We start from the raw sequence: 15,224 nt of genomic DNA, 5'->3' as shown, positions 1-15,224 counted from the left end.
ACCAACATAGACAACGCTAGACATATACACTCAACACAAAACCATCTACTACACCCCATAACCCCTTTACCAAATAAACACCCAAAACCAACAAAACATAAACATTCCCCATGTCACACCCTGACCTAACTAAAATAATAAAGAAAACGAAGAATAATAAGGCCAGGGCGTGACAGAAGGGCCTTGGTCAGGGAGGGGACCAAGAACCCGATGGTGATTCTGACAGAGCTCCATAGTTCCTCTGTGGAGATGGGAGAACCTTCCAGAAGGACAACCATCTCTGCAGCATGTCACCAATCAGGCCTTTATGGTAGAGTGGCCAGACGGAAGCCCCTCTTCAGTAAAAGGCACATAACAGCCCACTTGTAGTTTGCCAAAAGGCATCTAAAGAACTCGGACCCTGAGAAACAACATTCTCTGGTCAGATGAAATCGAGATTGAACTATTTGGCCTGAATGCCAAGCTTCACGTCTGGAGAAAACCTGGCACTATCCCTACAGTGAAGCATGGTGGTGGCAGCATCATGCGGTGGGAATGTTTTTCAGCGGCAGGGACTGGGAGACTAGTCAGAATCGAGGGAAAGATGTACAGCGAGATTCTTGATGAAAACCTGCTCCAGAACACTCAGGATCTCAGACTGGGGTGAAGGTTCACCTTCCAACAGGACAACAACCCTAAGCACACAGCCAAGACAACGCAGGAGAGGCTTCGGGACAAGTTTCTGAATGTCCTTGAGGGTCCCAGCCAGAGCCTAGTCTTGAACCCAATCGAACATCTCTGGAGAGACCTGAAAATGGAGAGACCTGACAGAGCTTGAGAGAATCTGCAGAGAAGAATGGGAGAAACTTTTTGAATAAGTCTGTAACGTAACAACATGTGGAAAAAGGGATCTGAATACTTTCCGAATGCACTGTAAATGGAGAAGGTTAAAACGTGGTCAGCGCAGATCAAAATAGTGGCATTAAGTCTCGGAGTGAACAGGGGAGTGGTCCATGGTTCAAGGTCCTTTATTTACCCTGTTCATAATGAGAACGGAACGGTTTTATTTTGGCTTCTGCTCAGATGGATGAAGCCAGCGGGACCACATGCAGCACATGACACCAAGGCTACAGACCTACCACAGATCTTACTTGCAATGGTGTAGTGTTCTTTTTTATATGAGGTAGCAGAAAACATTTGTACAAACAGATGTAGCCTATTGAATAGCCCATCAACCCTGTTCCTGGAGTGCAACCATCCTGTAGGGTTTCACTCCACAGTTGTAACTAACCCAATTCATCTTATAAACCAGCTAATTATTAGAATCAGGTGCGCTAGATTAGGGTTGGAATGCAAAACATACAGAATGGTAGCTCTCCAGGAACAGAGTTGGAGATTCCTGTTATAAAATATGCATAAAATGCATCCTCCAATTGCAACGTCTGCCTATGCCCACACATATTGTCTCAAGAACATGTTCTATTTTAATACCCTCAAACACCAAGTTAGGCATACCTCATTTCAAAATAGGCCATCATCAATGTCCACCAGGAATGATAATTATTCACGTTTTACCGGTGAAACTGCATCTCCATGCCAATCATTTAATTGATCTCAATCAGTGTCATGGGAATAGCATATGCATTTAGATCTTGTTGAATTACTGTTTCATGAGCGAATTAAAGCAGACGATATTAGCCTTTCTTGTATTTTGTTTCAATCAAAGCATTTATCCTGCATAGTGGCACTGAGTTTTGGCACATTATATATATTTTTTGACTATTCATCTTCAGCTAACCATCCTAAAATCTCATAAAAAATGTGGTGTTTTTGGTGTAACAGTAATGTTATAGGCCTGCTATGCTATTTGGTTCTGTTCTATAAAATACTAATGAACTGTTATGTGATCTTGCAAGACATTGATTCAGCTTTGATCTAACTCTACTAAACAAGCACCATTGTGGGAATGATAATCTTCTATTTGTAATCATAATAATAATAATAAGTGATGAGTAGGACTATTAGGCGTATGCAACATTAATATGGAATTGGTACCCACTTTGTTGCTATAACGGCCTCCACTCTTCTGGGAAGGCTTTCCACTAGATGTTGGAACATTGCTGCGGGTACATGCTTCCATTCAGCCACAAGAGCATTAGTGAGGTCGGGCACTGTTGAGCAGTTAGGCCTAGCTTGCAGACGGCGTTCTAATGCGTCCCAAAGGTGTTTGATGGGATTGAGTTCAGGGCTCTGTGCAGGCCAGTCAAGTTCTTCCACTCCGATCTCGACAAACCATTTCTGTTTGGACCTCGCTTTATGCACAGGGGCATTGTCATACTGAAACAGGAAAGGGCCTTTCCCCAAACTTTTGCCACAAAGTTGTAAGCACAGAATTGTCTATAATGTCATTGTATAGTGTAGCATTAAGATTTCCCTTCACTGGAACTAAGGGGCCTAGGCCGAACAATGAAAAACAGCCCCAGACCCTTATTCCTCCTCCAACAAACTTTACCGTTGGCACTATGCATTCGGGCAGGTAGCGTTTTCCTGGCATCCGCCAAACCCAGATATGTCCGTTGGACTGCCAGATGGTGAAGCGTGATTCATCATTCCAGAGAATGCGTTTCCACTGCTCCAGAGTCCAATGGCGGCAAGCTTTACACCACTCCAACCAACGCTTGGCATTGCGCATGGCAATCTTAGGGTTGTGTGCGGATGCTCGGCCATGAAAACCCAATTCAAGAAGCTCCAGACTATCAGTTATTGTGCTGACGTTGCTTCCAGGGGAAGTTTGGAACTCGATAGGGAGTGTTGCAACAGAGGACAGATGATTTTTACGTGCTGCGTGCTTCAGCACTCAGCGGTCCCGTTCTGTCAGCTTGTGGTGCCTACCACTTCGTGGCTGAGCTGTTGTTGCTCCTATGCTTTTCCACTTCACAATAAAACCACTTACAGTTGACCGCTGCAGAAATGTGACGAACTGACTTGTTGGAAAGGTGACATCCTATGACGGTGCCATGTTAAAAGTCACTGAGCTCATCACTAAGGCCATTGTACTGCCAATGTTTGTCTATGGAGATGGTTGTGTGCTCGATTTTATACACCTGTCAGCAACCGGTGTGGCTGAAATAAACTAATCCACTAATTTGAAGGTGTGTCCACATACTTTTGTATATATACAGTACCAGTCAAAAGTTTGGAAACACCTACTCATTCAAGGGGTTTCTTTATTTTTACTATTTTCTACATTGTAGAATAATACAGAAGACATCCCAACTATGAAATAACATATGGAATCATATAGTAACCAAAAAAGTGTTAAACAAGTCAAAATATTTAATGTTGTAGATTCTTCAAAGTAGCCACCCTTTACCTTGATGACAGCTTTACACACTCTTGGCATTCTCTCCACCAGCTTCATGAGGTAGTCACCTGAAATGGATTTCAATTAACAAGTGTGCCTTTTTAAAAGTTAATTTGTGGAATTTCTTTCCTTCTTAATGTGTTTGAACCAATCAGTTGTGTTGTGACAAGGTAGGGGTGGTATATAGAAGATAGCTCTATTTGATAAAATACCAAGTCCATATTATGGCATGAACAGCTAAAATAAGCATAGAGAAATGACAGTCTATCATTACTGTTTATGGCATGAAGGTCAGTCAATCTGGAACATTTCAAGAACTTTTAAAGTTTCTTCAAGTGCAGTCGCAAAAACCATCACGCACTATGATGAAACTGGCTCTCATGAGGACCACCACAGGAAAGGAAGACTTACCTCTGCTACTGAGGATAAGTTCATGAGAGTTACCAGCCTCAGAAATCGCAGCCCAAATAAATGCTTCAGAGTTCAATTAATAGACACATCTCAACATCAACTGTTCAGAGGAGACTGCGTGAATCAGGCCTTCGTGGTCGAATTGCTGCAAAGAAACCACGACTAAACGACACCAATAAGTGTAAGAGATTTGCTTGGGCCAAGAAACACGAGCAATGGACATTAGACCGGTGGAAATCTGTCCTTTGGTCTGATGAGTCCAAATTTGAGAGTTTTGGTTCCAACCGCCGTGTCTTTGTGAGACGCAGAGTAGGTGAACAGATGATCTCTGCATGTGTGGTTCCCACCGTGAAGCATGGAGGAGGAGGAGGTGTGATGGTGGGGGGGTGCTTTGCTGGTGACACTGTCAGTGATTTATTTAGAATTCAAGGCACACCTAACCAGCATGGCTACCACAGCATTCTGCAGCGATACGCCATCCCATCTGGTTTGTGCTTAGTGGGACTATCATTTGTTTTTCAACAGGACAATGACCCAACACACCTCCAGGCGGTGCAAGGGCTATTTGACCAAGAAGGAGTATGATGGAGTGTTGCATCAGCTGACCTGGCATCCACAATCACTCGGCCCCACCCCAATTGAGATGGTTTGGGATGAGTTGGACCACAGAGTGAAGGAAAAGCAGACAACAAGTTCTCAGCATATGTGGGAACTCCAAGACTGTTAGAAAAGCATTCCAGGTGAAGCTGGTTGAGAGAATGCCAAAAGTGTACAATTCTGTCATCAAGGCAAAGGATGGCTACTTTGAAGAATCTCAAATATAAAATATATTTAGATTTATTTAACACTTTTTTGGTTACCACATGATTCCATATGTGTTATTTCATAATTGGGATGTCTTCACTATTATTCTACAATGTAGAAAATAGTAAAAAATAAAGAAAAACCCTTGAATGAGTAGGTGTGTCCAAACTTTTGGCTGGTACTGTAGTGTACCTATTACAGAATAAAGAATGAAAGGAAACAGAGGGCTTAACTCTGAATTCATATAATGTATTTGCATATATTTAATCAACAAATAAATTGACCAAGTAATGAACATTAATCATTACTATGTATAATTGCAGGAAATTCGTTTTAAAACAAAAATATTTTGGTGTGGTGTATTCATTCATCTCAATAAACTATAACCTAAATGCATTTTTACCTCCAACTTTGCCCAATTCACATTTCCAATTCTCAACTCTGACGTAGCCTACCCTAACGGACCCTGAGTCAGACTCAACCAATAGTCAACATAGGCTAAAGATCCCATGCAGGGCTGCAACAACTTTCCGAGACGGTAAGGCTCTTGGGCTTTACGGAAGCCACTCTGGTTTGGGTGTCCTCGGCAGATCGGTGTCGCTTTAATTAACCAAGTGGTCACATATCATTCTGGGTTCCAGTGCGCTAGAGAAGGTCGGTGGAGTTTTATGAACATCAAGGCATACAAGTGCCCCCAACGTTCTGAAGTTTTCAAGCCTCCAGCCTCTGCAGTGCACACATGTAGCCGAGAGAAGACAGGGAAAAAAACACTATTTACCTACCTCTAGGCTGCTGTAGCCTACATATTTATTTGGTTTGTCATTCTATCGTTTTTCATGGAATTTTTGTGGTTATTAAATATAATTTATTTAGAATTGATCAGAATACATTTTCCGTGTCTTCTCAAATTGAAAAAAAGTGAGGAAGCCCTGAAGCTCACCCAGTGCTTACACGCGATTACTTGTGAAGCTAAAAGGCAGCTGCACTGCAATATTTCATCAATAAAAAATATTTTGGGGGAGGGACATTTTTTTCTTCTTCTAGTGGATATGTTCAGTAGTGAAAACGATTGCAGTTAAGATCAATAACATGTGTGCGCGCTCTGAAATTATTGACTGCGATCATCATGCGCAGAGGTTAACCAACTACCAATGATCTATCTAGCCAGCTAATGTGCTCCTATGCAAACCGACAGTCCAGGTGTCAATATCTGATATTTTCAGCATGCCATTGTTAACGTTAGCTAAATAAATGATCGTTGCGGTATTCCGCCTCATCAGGTGTTGATGAACTCGGCTTGATGGATCACAAAATGGAGCAAAGTCCTCCTGCTAACGTTACCGATGGTGAGCAAGCTAGCGTTTGGTTAGCTAGTGGTAGTTTGTAGCATGACTCGTTTGTTTGTCTTAACCAAGGTTTGGTTACAATTTCGAGGGTTGTGCAGCAATTTATCGTGACATTGCTGGGCTAGTAGCCGACTTCTTGCAAACGTTGCGCTAACAGTTGCTAGCTTTTTCGTCAAAGATGGCTAATAATCTCGTCCCCAGCCTGGGGCCCAGGCTAATTGAGCTAGTTAGTGTAGGGGGGTGTGTTTAGTAGTGAACACGATTAGGAGATAGCTAGCTAGTTAACATAACATCACATAGCTACTCTGACAAGATAATTGTTTTCGGTTGCTTTCAGGCATAGACATCGCGGAATGGGGTGTTCGGAAAGCTCAACATGCAGTGGCTGTTGTCCTAATAAAGAGTAACGTTAAATCTTCCAGGAGAAGTGGTCGACAGCACGCAGAACATTGTCAGGATGAGGCCTGGAAAACCAAAGCCCAGGGCACGTATAGAACAATGAGACAGATATTTCACTGGATGTATAAATGTGAAGCATCCGCTTGGTGTTCACTACTATTATTATTGCTGTTGGTCCCACCATTTTTGTTATATGTATACTTTGACAATGTAAGTAATTTAACTTGCCATGTCAATGAAGTCTATTGAATTGAGAAAGCCCACTGGCGAGCAGTGAGAAGATGGAACGAGATAGATGGCCAACATTCTGCACATGTTCTCATAGATTAAACATTTGATCTCAATACAGTTTTCTGTTTCCAAAACTAGAATCTGTTATGAACAGAGTGGATTGATGTTTGTACACTTTACCCTTTTGCAAAAGTTGTTTAGAAGGGGTGAAATGTAATTGCACAATTCACAGGGTAGGCGTTCCCTAACGGAAATATGCAGATGATGCTAGAACGCACCAATAGGATCGTGCTTGGCTCAGCCCCCCTCCTTGCGGGCTCAGCCCCCCTCCTTGCGTGCTCTGCCCACTATGGCTCATTTGTTCCCATTGGAAACGACAGGCCGTGGTCTATCTTGGTTTAATTATGCAAATCTTTGCTCCGGGCAACTAGGAGGGAATGCTTAGACTGCGACAAGAGCTCCTACTCACCCAGATGCTTTCAAAGCCGAAGAACACCAGTGGCGCAGATGCTGGTGGGTCTCTTTCATCCATCCTCTCCCCCTGCTAGCTAACCCCCTCTCCCCCAAGTGTGACTCATAGTACACCTCATAATATTTAAAAATGTGTCACCAAGATTGGTCAATCACATATACAATACAGTGGGCCCATTGTACTTTAGAGCTGCTGGAGATACCCAGCTTTCTACTGCCACGGTAAATAGCCTCCCTCCAGTTTATTATTTTGTTCAATTGATGAACAGCCTAATTCATGCTCATTAAATGTAGCTCATTGTCAGTTAGTAAAGGACTGCTCTGCATGTCTGGCATGGATGGTAATTGGATTACAATGTCTATGTGAGGAGTGGACAAGCTGCTGTTTTCAGAGTCTAGCTATTAGCCGGGTGTATTATTGAACTGAAGGGCATTGTGGCTAATGCATCTAGCTCATTAATGAGGTTATGGACACATAAGGTTGCTTTGGAAACAAGGCCCATCGTCCTTTGATGTGCAAAACACATTTTAAGAATGCGGCTATATGAAATTACACAAGGTGACAGTGGATTGCTATAAAGGTGAGAGAGACATGATTTAATGAAGTTTAATAACATAGCTAATTGGGTGAAAACAGCAATGTTTTAGATACAATGCTTCATTCAGTGTCACTGTGAATATAATGAGGCTGACAATGAGATGTGAATGGTGATCCTAAGCTCATGTCTGTCTGACTTGGTGCAACCTGCAGGAGATGGTTTCATGGGCCTGCTCTCTCAGGACCTTGTGGGGCCAGGCTCGTTGAAAGATCAGCTCAACTCAGACATGGACTCTGGCTGTGGGGCAGAAAACAACAAAGAGACACTGCAACCCACTCAAGACTCTGAAGAACCACCCAGTGCCCAGCCAGCCTTCCCACCTGTCAACACCATGGCTCCCCAGATACCATTCTCCAGTTTGTGTGAGTTAAGCCCTCGGGGAAAGGCCATGCTGCTCTGTATGCAGTTCCGCCAAAGCCTATGTTGGCTGAACAGGGTGGAGGGAGAGGTGATGGGAGCAGAGGCTGGAGGGCTCAGCCTGGACAGGGATGGGATGGGGACAGGTTGGTGGTGGAAGACTCAGTGTGCCAGCTGCTGTCCTGTGTGATGGCAGCTAGTAGGGATGCCAGGGCCCTGCCCCCTCACTCACTGCTCCTGCAGGTGTCCCTAGTGGCAGCTCAGGCAGTGGACCACTAGCTCTCCCACAGACAGCCCTCCCTGAAGTTTGTGGCACACATGGAAGATGCCCTGAAAGAGCTCACTGAGCTGCTATAATGCAATGACCAGCTCACCAGGGTAAGAGAACATAGTGCACAGCATATCGTAGTAAATTCATGAGAATACATTTTATAGAGTGATATGTGTGTAGGTGTTTGAAATGCATTATTCTTACATTATAAACTGGGTGGTTCGAGCCCTGAATGCTGATTGGCTGACAGCCGTGGTATATCAGACCGTATACCACGCGTATGACAAAACAGGTATTTTTACTGCTCTAATTACGTTGGTAACCAGTTTATAATAGCAATAAGGCACCTCTGGGGTTTGTGATACATGGCCAATATACCACGGCTAAGGGCTGTGTCCATGCACTTCGCGTTGCATCGTGCCTAAGAACAGCCCTTACACGGAACCCAAACCGGCTGCGCGGGTGCGCCATCGTGTATAAATGTATTTTGCCCCCCCACACCAAACGCGATCACGACACGCAGGTTAAAATATCAAAACAAACTCTGGACCAATTATATTAATTTGGGGACAGGTCGAAAAGCATTGAACATGTATGGCAATTTAGCTAGCTAGCTTGCACTTGCTAGCTAATTTGTCCTATTTAGCTAGCTTGCTGTTGCTAGCTAATTTGTCCTGGGATATTAACATTGAGTAGTTATTTTACCTGAAATGCACAAGGTCCTCTACTCCGACAATTAATCCACACATAAAACGGTTAACCGGATTGTTTCTAGTCATCTCTCCTCCTTCCAGGCTTTTTCTTCTCTTGACTTTATAATGCGATTGGCAACTTTCATAAATTAGGTGCGTTACTGACCTCGTTCGTCTTTCAGTCACCCATGTGGGTATAACCAATGAGGAGATAGCACGTGGGTACCTGCTTCAAATCAAATTTTATTTGTCACATACACATGGTTAGCAGATGTTAATGTGAGTGTAGCGAAATGCTTGTGCTTCTAGTTCCGACCGTGCAGTAATATTTAACAAGTAATCTAACAATTTCACAACAACTACCTTATACACACAAGTGTAAAGGAATGAATAAGAATATGTACGTAAAAATATATATGGATTAGTGATGGCCGAATGGCATAGGCAAGATGCAGTAGATGGTATAGAGTACAGTATATACATATGAGATAAGTAGGGTATGTAAACCCATATATCAAGTGGCATAGTTTAAAGTGACTAGTGATACATTTATTACATCCAATTTTTAAAGTGATTAGAGATTGAGTGGCTGCTGCCAACATACTGACTCAATGTTAGTGATGGCTGTTTAACAGTCTGATGGCCTTGTCAAGCTGTTTTTCAGTCTCTCGGTCCCAGCTTTGATGCACCTGAACTGACCTCGCCTTCTGGATGATAGCGGGGTGAACAGGATTGCTCGGGTGATTGTTGTCCTTGATTATCTTTTTCGCCTTCCTGTGACATCGGGTGGTGTAGGTGTCCTGGGGGGCAGGTAGTTTGCCCCCGGTGATGCGTTGTGCAGACCTCACTACCCTCTGGAGAGCCTTATGGTTGTGGGCGGAGCGGTGATACAGCCCAACAGGATGCTCTCGATTGTGCATCTGTAAAAGTTTGAGTGTTTTTGGTGACAAGCCAAATTTCTTCAGCCTCCTGCGGTTGAAGATGCGCTGTTGCGCCTTCTTCACCACGCTGTCTGTGTGGGTGGATCATTTAAGTTTGTCCGTGATGTGTACGCCGAGGAACTTGAAACTTTCCACCTTCTCCACTACTGTCCCGTCGATGTGGATAGGGGGGTGCTCCCTCTGCTGTTTCCTGAAGTCCACGATCATCTCCTTTGTTTTGTTGCATAGTTTCCTGAGAACGCAAAGCGAGGCAGCCATCTCCTTCGGCGCCATCTCTAACAATTTGGCTTCTATAAACCAACGAGGAGATGGGAGAGGCAGGACTTGCAGCGCGATTTGCGTCAGAAATAGAACTGACTTCTATTTTAGCCCTTGGCAACACAGACGCTCGTTGGCGCGCGCAATAATTGAATAAAATAGATTTCTACATTTATTTTCGAACGCGAGCGGTGTAGTTAGCCTTGTTATATACCGCACCCCCTCGTGCCTTATTTCTTAATTCTAAAACTGTAGACCTATATTGTTTTAATTCCAAAGTGACGGGTTCTCATTTTAATCTCAATGTGTATGCTCTTCGCATGACTAAATGTAACATCAAGTTGACCTGAGATCGATAAAATCTTGACCCTCGGAAAGAAATGACGGTCATCAAGTGGCATTGAAGTTTATAGGTGCTTATATCGCCAGCTGTTAACCTTCATTAAAAGCCCATCGAAGCTGTAACTGATGAAATGGCCTTTGCTTTGACCCTTGACACTAAAATCTAATGATCCACACACAGTTTATAGACAGCCATCATTTGTCCCACTGGGATATTGAGGGGAGAATGGTGTACGTTTATAAGATAATGCATTTTTCTATTTTAACGTAACAGTAATGTATAACTCCTCCCAGACTGGTGATACTGTAGGAGGAAGTAAAGAAGTGCATGGAGAACAAGTGAGATATGAAATGTGGGAACAGACCTGGCATTTTAAACAGCACCCCACCCGCTGTGTGTAATGACTAATGCGTTATGACTGGCAGTACCAATACTTATTAGCTTCTGAGGGAACAGACAATCACCTTAGTGTCAATAGGCTTGAATAAAGGCTGTCACAGATGAGTTGTGAAGGGCGTGTTGTCCCTTTCTAAATGAAGATTAATAGGTGGGAGGAAACACAGTGTCTGCCATAATTATTGCCACAGTGACAATCCTTCGATTTTGTTTTGGCTCTACTCCAGCACTTTGGAGTTGAAATGATACAATGATTATGGGGTTAAAGTGCAGACTGTCAGCTTTAATTTGAGGGTATTCATCTATATCAGGTGAACCGTTTAGAAATTACACCACTTTTTGTACCAAATGTTAGGGAACCAAAAGTATTGGGATAAATTCACTTATATTTGTATTAAAGTAATCAAGTTTAGTATTTGGTCCCATATGCCTAGCATGCAATATTACATCGAGCTTGTGACTCAACAAGCTTCTTGGATGCATTTGCTGTTTGTTTTGGTTGTGTTCCAGATTATTTTGTGGCAAGTAGATTTAATGGTAAATATTGTATTGTGTCATTTTGGAGTCACTTTTATTGTAAATAAGAATGTAATATGTTTCTAAACACTTCAACATTAATGTGGATGCTACCATGGTTACGGATAGGCCTGAATGAATCGTGAATAATGATGAGTGAGAAAGTTACAGATGCACAAATATCATACCCCCAAGACATGCTAACATCTCACAATTACAATAACAGGGGAGGTTAGCTTTTTTTGGGGGGGTATGATGTTTGTGGGTCTAACTTTCTCACTCATCATTATTCACGATTCATTCAGGCCTATCCGTAATTATGGTAGAATCCAATGATTTGGTACCATGAAAATACCCTAAAATTAAAGCTGACAGTCTGCTCTATAACCTCATAGTCTATGTATCATTTACAAATCCAAAGTGCTACAATACAGAACCAAAACAGGGTTGCACATTTTGGGGAATATTCAGAGGTGGAAACTTTCCGTGGGAATATATGGGAATTAACAGAAATATATGGGAATTAGTGGAAATATATGCAAATTAATATTGATACCATTTAAATGTAGATGTTTTTTTGCATTGGATAGATTTACTATATCATATGGAGACAGAGACCTTTTACCTTATCATAAGTAGACATAATTGCAAATGATTAAAACATTCCAATAGAAATACAAAAAAAAACATTTTTAGTTACGAATTGAACTTTAATTAAATGAGTTGACTCTTCACATGGGATGATTTCACGGAACTACAAAAGGGAATATTGAATGATCCCTCGCATCTCCCAAAAATGTTTTCAACATATATCTGTAAAATGATCGTCTAGAAACTAAAGCTTTGGTTATCTTCGTCTCAGGCTTCCATGTCTTCTCCCTGGACCTCCTCAATGTCTACCTCTTGAATATCAGACTCTGAGGCCTCATCTTCACTGTCACTTTCCAACCTTGTTGAGGATGGCTCGTTGTCAGGCTCAAAAAGCCTCACATATTCCCAGGTGGACACCAATTTTTCAACAGTTGTATTGGTCAGCCTGTTGCATGCTTTGGTGTGTGTGTTCCCAAACAAGGACCAGTTGCGCTCTGATGCGGCTGATGTTGGTGGGATTTGGAGGATGATGGAGGCAACGCAGGAAAGAGCCTCAGATCCCCAAAGTCCCTTCCACCAGGTGGCTGATGAGATATGTTGGCACGACTGCCATATTGCATCTCCATCCCAAAGCCCTTGCTTGGAAGTGTCCTTCGCCAGACTGCCAAGAACCTTGCCCTCATCCAGGCCAAAGTGGCGAGACACGGTAGTGAAGACACCATAGGCCTTGTTAATCCCTGCACCAGACAGGATGCTCTTGCCAGCATACTGCACTTAGGGACCAACATGTACGCTGTGGCGTATATGGGCTTCAGGCAGAAGTCTTCACGCTTTTTGATGTGTTTCAGAACTGCAGTTTCCTCTGCTTGGAGCAACAGTGAAGTGGGCAGGGCAGTACGGATTTCTTTTCTTACATCTGCGAGCAGATTCTGAACAGCAGACAGGATAGCATTGTCTCCCTCAATCCGCACAATGGCTTCTGCTATAGGTTTCAGGAGTTTCAGGCTGCTTACCACTCTCTTCCAAAATACATCATCCAGGAGGATCCTGTTGATGGGGCTGTCCATATTGGCAGACTGTGATATGGCCATTTCTTGGAGAGACACCTTCCCCTCCAGGAGATTGTCAAACATGATGACAACACCACCCCAACGGGTGTTGCTGGGCACCTTCAATGTGGTGCTCTTATTCTTCTCACTTTTCTTGGTGACGTAGATTGCTGCTATAACTTGATGACCCTTCACATACCTAATCATTTCCTTGGCCATCTTGTAGACTGTATCCATTGTTTCAGTGCCATGATATGCATGAGGAGCAGATTCCATGCATGAGCAGCACAGCCAATGGGTGTGACGTGAGGGTAGAATTCCTCCACTTTAGACCAAGCAGCTTTCATGTTCGCAGCATTGTCTGTCACCAGTGCAGATACCTTCTGTGGTCCAAGGTCATTGATGACTGCCTTCAGCTCATCTGCAATGTAGAGACCGGTGTGTCTGTTGTCCCTTGTGTCTGTGCTCTTGTAGAATACTGGTTGAGGGGTGGAGATGATGTAGTTAATTATTCCTTGCCCATGAACATTTGACCACCCATCAGAGTTGATTGCAATACAGTCTGCTTTCTCTATGATTTGCTTGACCTTCACTTGAACTCTGTTGAACTCTGCATCCAGCAAATGAGTAGATAAATCATGTCTGGTTGGAGGGGTGTATGCTGGGCGAAGAACATTCAGAAATCTCATCCAATACACATTGCCTGTGAGCATCAGAGGTGAACCAGTTACATACGCAGCTCGAGAAAGACATTCATCAGCATTTATCTGACTACATTCCTTCATTGAGTCAAAAAAAACTTCTGATTCCAGGAGGACCATGAGCTGAGGACCAAAAGCACACAGTTTGTTTGATTGACTGAGGAAGGGTAATGGTTTTAGTCATTGCTAACAGTTTTGTTGCTGCACCGTTTCGATGCAAACACCTTCCTTGACCTCACGGTGCACACATGGAGCCAGATAGTTTTGTACCAGTCTGTTATAGGGCCATTCTAGTGGCCACATAGCGATGACATTAGGGTAGGCTTTATGTCGTTTCAGCAGGAGTGTCACTACTGAGTATTCTTTTTGAAGATGGAGGAGGGGAGATGTGGCACAGATGGAGGGGGCCTCGTAGTTCCGGCCTGTTACAGTAGATTCTAGGTGGCGCTCGAATACGCTGTATGCCGGAGGAGAGTCACTGCTGCTGGGAATTCTTTTTGGAGATGGAGTCAACGTAGATACCGTAGGAGTTGTTGAAATGATTTCCAGCTCCATCCTGTAATTAGCGTAATAGCTGCTGCTGCTGGGGCTTGTTGATGTCATTTGCGATTGTGGGCGTGGAAGTAGTGGGATCCACCAGTGCTGTGTGACTTTCTATTTTTACCCCTCATTAAATTTAAAGTTGATTCATTTAAATTAAACCCCCTCCCCCCGGGAAATTACGCCAGATCCAGTCCTATTGCTGGCTAGAGCACATTGTACAATAGCTTTGCCTTTCTGCTGGTTAACTATGTGTTTACCATGTTAGGGAATGGTGGTTTTGTAACAACTGGGTTGATCCACCAATTTGGTGCCCTTTTTTAAATTGTGTAAAAATATAATTAAAAAGGGGGGGGGGGTATAAATAGACTATAGTAAGTGTCTATTAAGTGCCAAATAAAGTAACAAGGTTGACGACTTAATCTTAATTCAGACATAAATCCCCTTGTGAAATTAATGCAAGCTTCACTAAAACATTTCAATTGTAAAAAAAACAACAACAAAAAACATTTCTAGCCTATCTACAGTGTATTCGGAAAGTATTCAGACCCCTTCACTTTTCCAACATTTTGTTACATTACAGCCTTATTCTAAAATTATCTAAAATTATGTTTTTTCCTCAAATCAATGCACAATACCCTATAATGACAAACCAAAAACAGTTTTTTTGAAATTTTTGCAAATGTATTAAAAATAAAAAAGATCCCTTATTTATTTTTATTTTTTTTATCCCATTTTCTCCCCAATTTTTCGTGGTGTCCAATCGCTAGTAATTACTACCTTGTCTCATCGCTACAACTCCCGTACGGGCTCGGGAGAGACGAAGGTCGAAAGCCATGCGTCCCCCGAAGCACAACCCAACCAGCCGTACTGCTTCTTAACACAGCGCGCCTCCAACCCGGAAGCCAGCCGCACCAATGTGTCGGAGGAAACACCGTGTACCTGGCCCCCTTGGCTGGCGCGCA

The 15,224-nt window shown here is 43.0% G+C and overlaps 1 long non-coding RNA gene across 1 annotated transcript in view; it reads left to right on the top strand.

Annotated features, from left to right (window-relative positions):
- The first annotated feature begins 5,648 nt into the window (after window positions 1-5,648).
- Window positions 5,649-15,224, top strand: part of LOC129817596 (uncharacterized) — a 33,976-nt gene continuing 24,400 nt past the window's right edge. The window contains exons 1-2 of the long non-coding RNA XR_008753741.1: window positions 5,649-7,047; window positions 7,757-7,966. This is a non-coding gene — a long non-coding RNA (uncharacterized LOC129817596). The remainder of the gene's footprint in view (window positions 7,048-7,756; window positions 7,967-15,224) is intronic.

The sequence above is a fragment of the Salvelinus fontinalis genome, chromosome 20, assembly GCF_029448725.1.
Source record: "Salvelinus fontinalis isolate EN_2023a chromosome 20, ASM2944872v1, whole genome shotgun sequence".
NCBI classification, from domain to species: domain Eukaryota; kingdom Metazoa; phylum Chordata; class Actinopteri; order Salmoniformes; family Salmonidae; genus Salvelinus; species Salvelinus fontinalis.
This window is presented reverse-complemented; position numbering and strand designations above follow the sequence as displayed.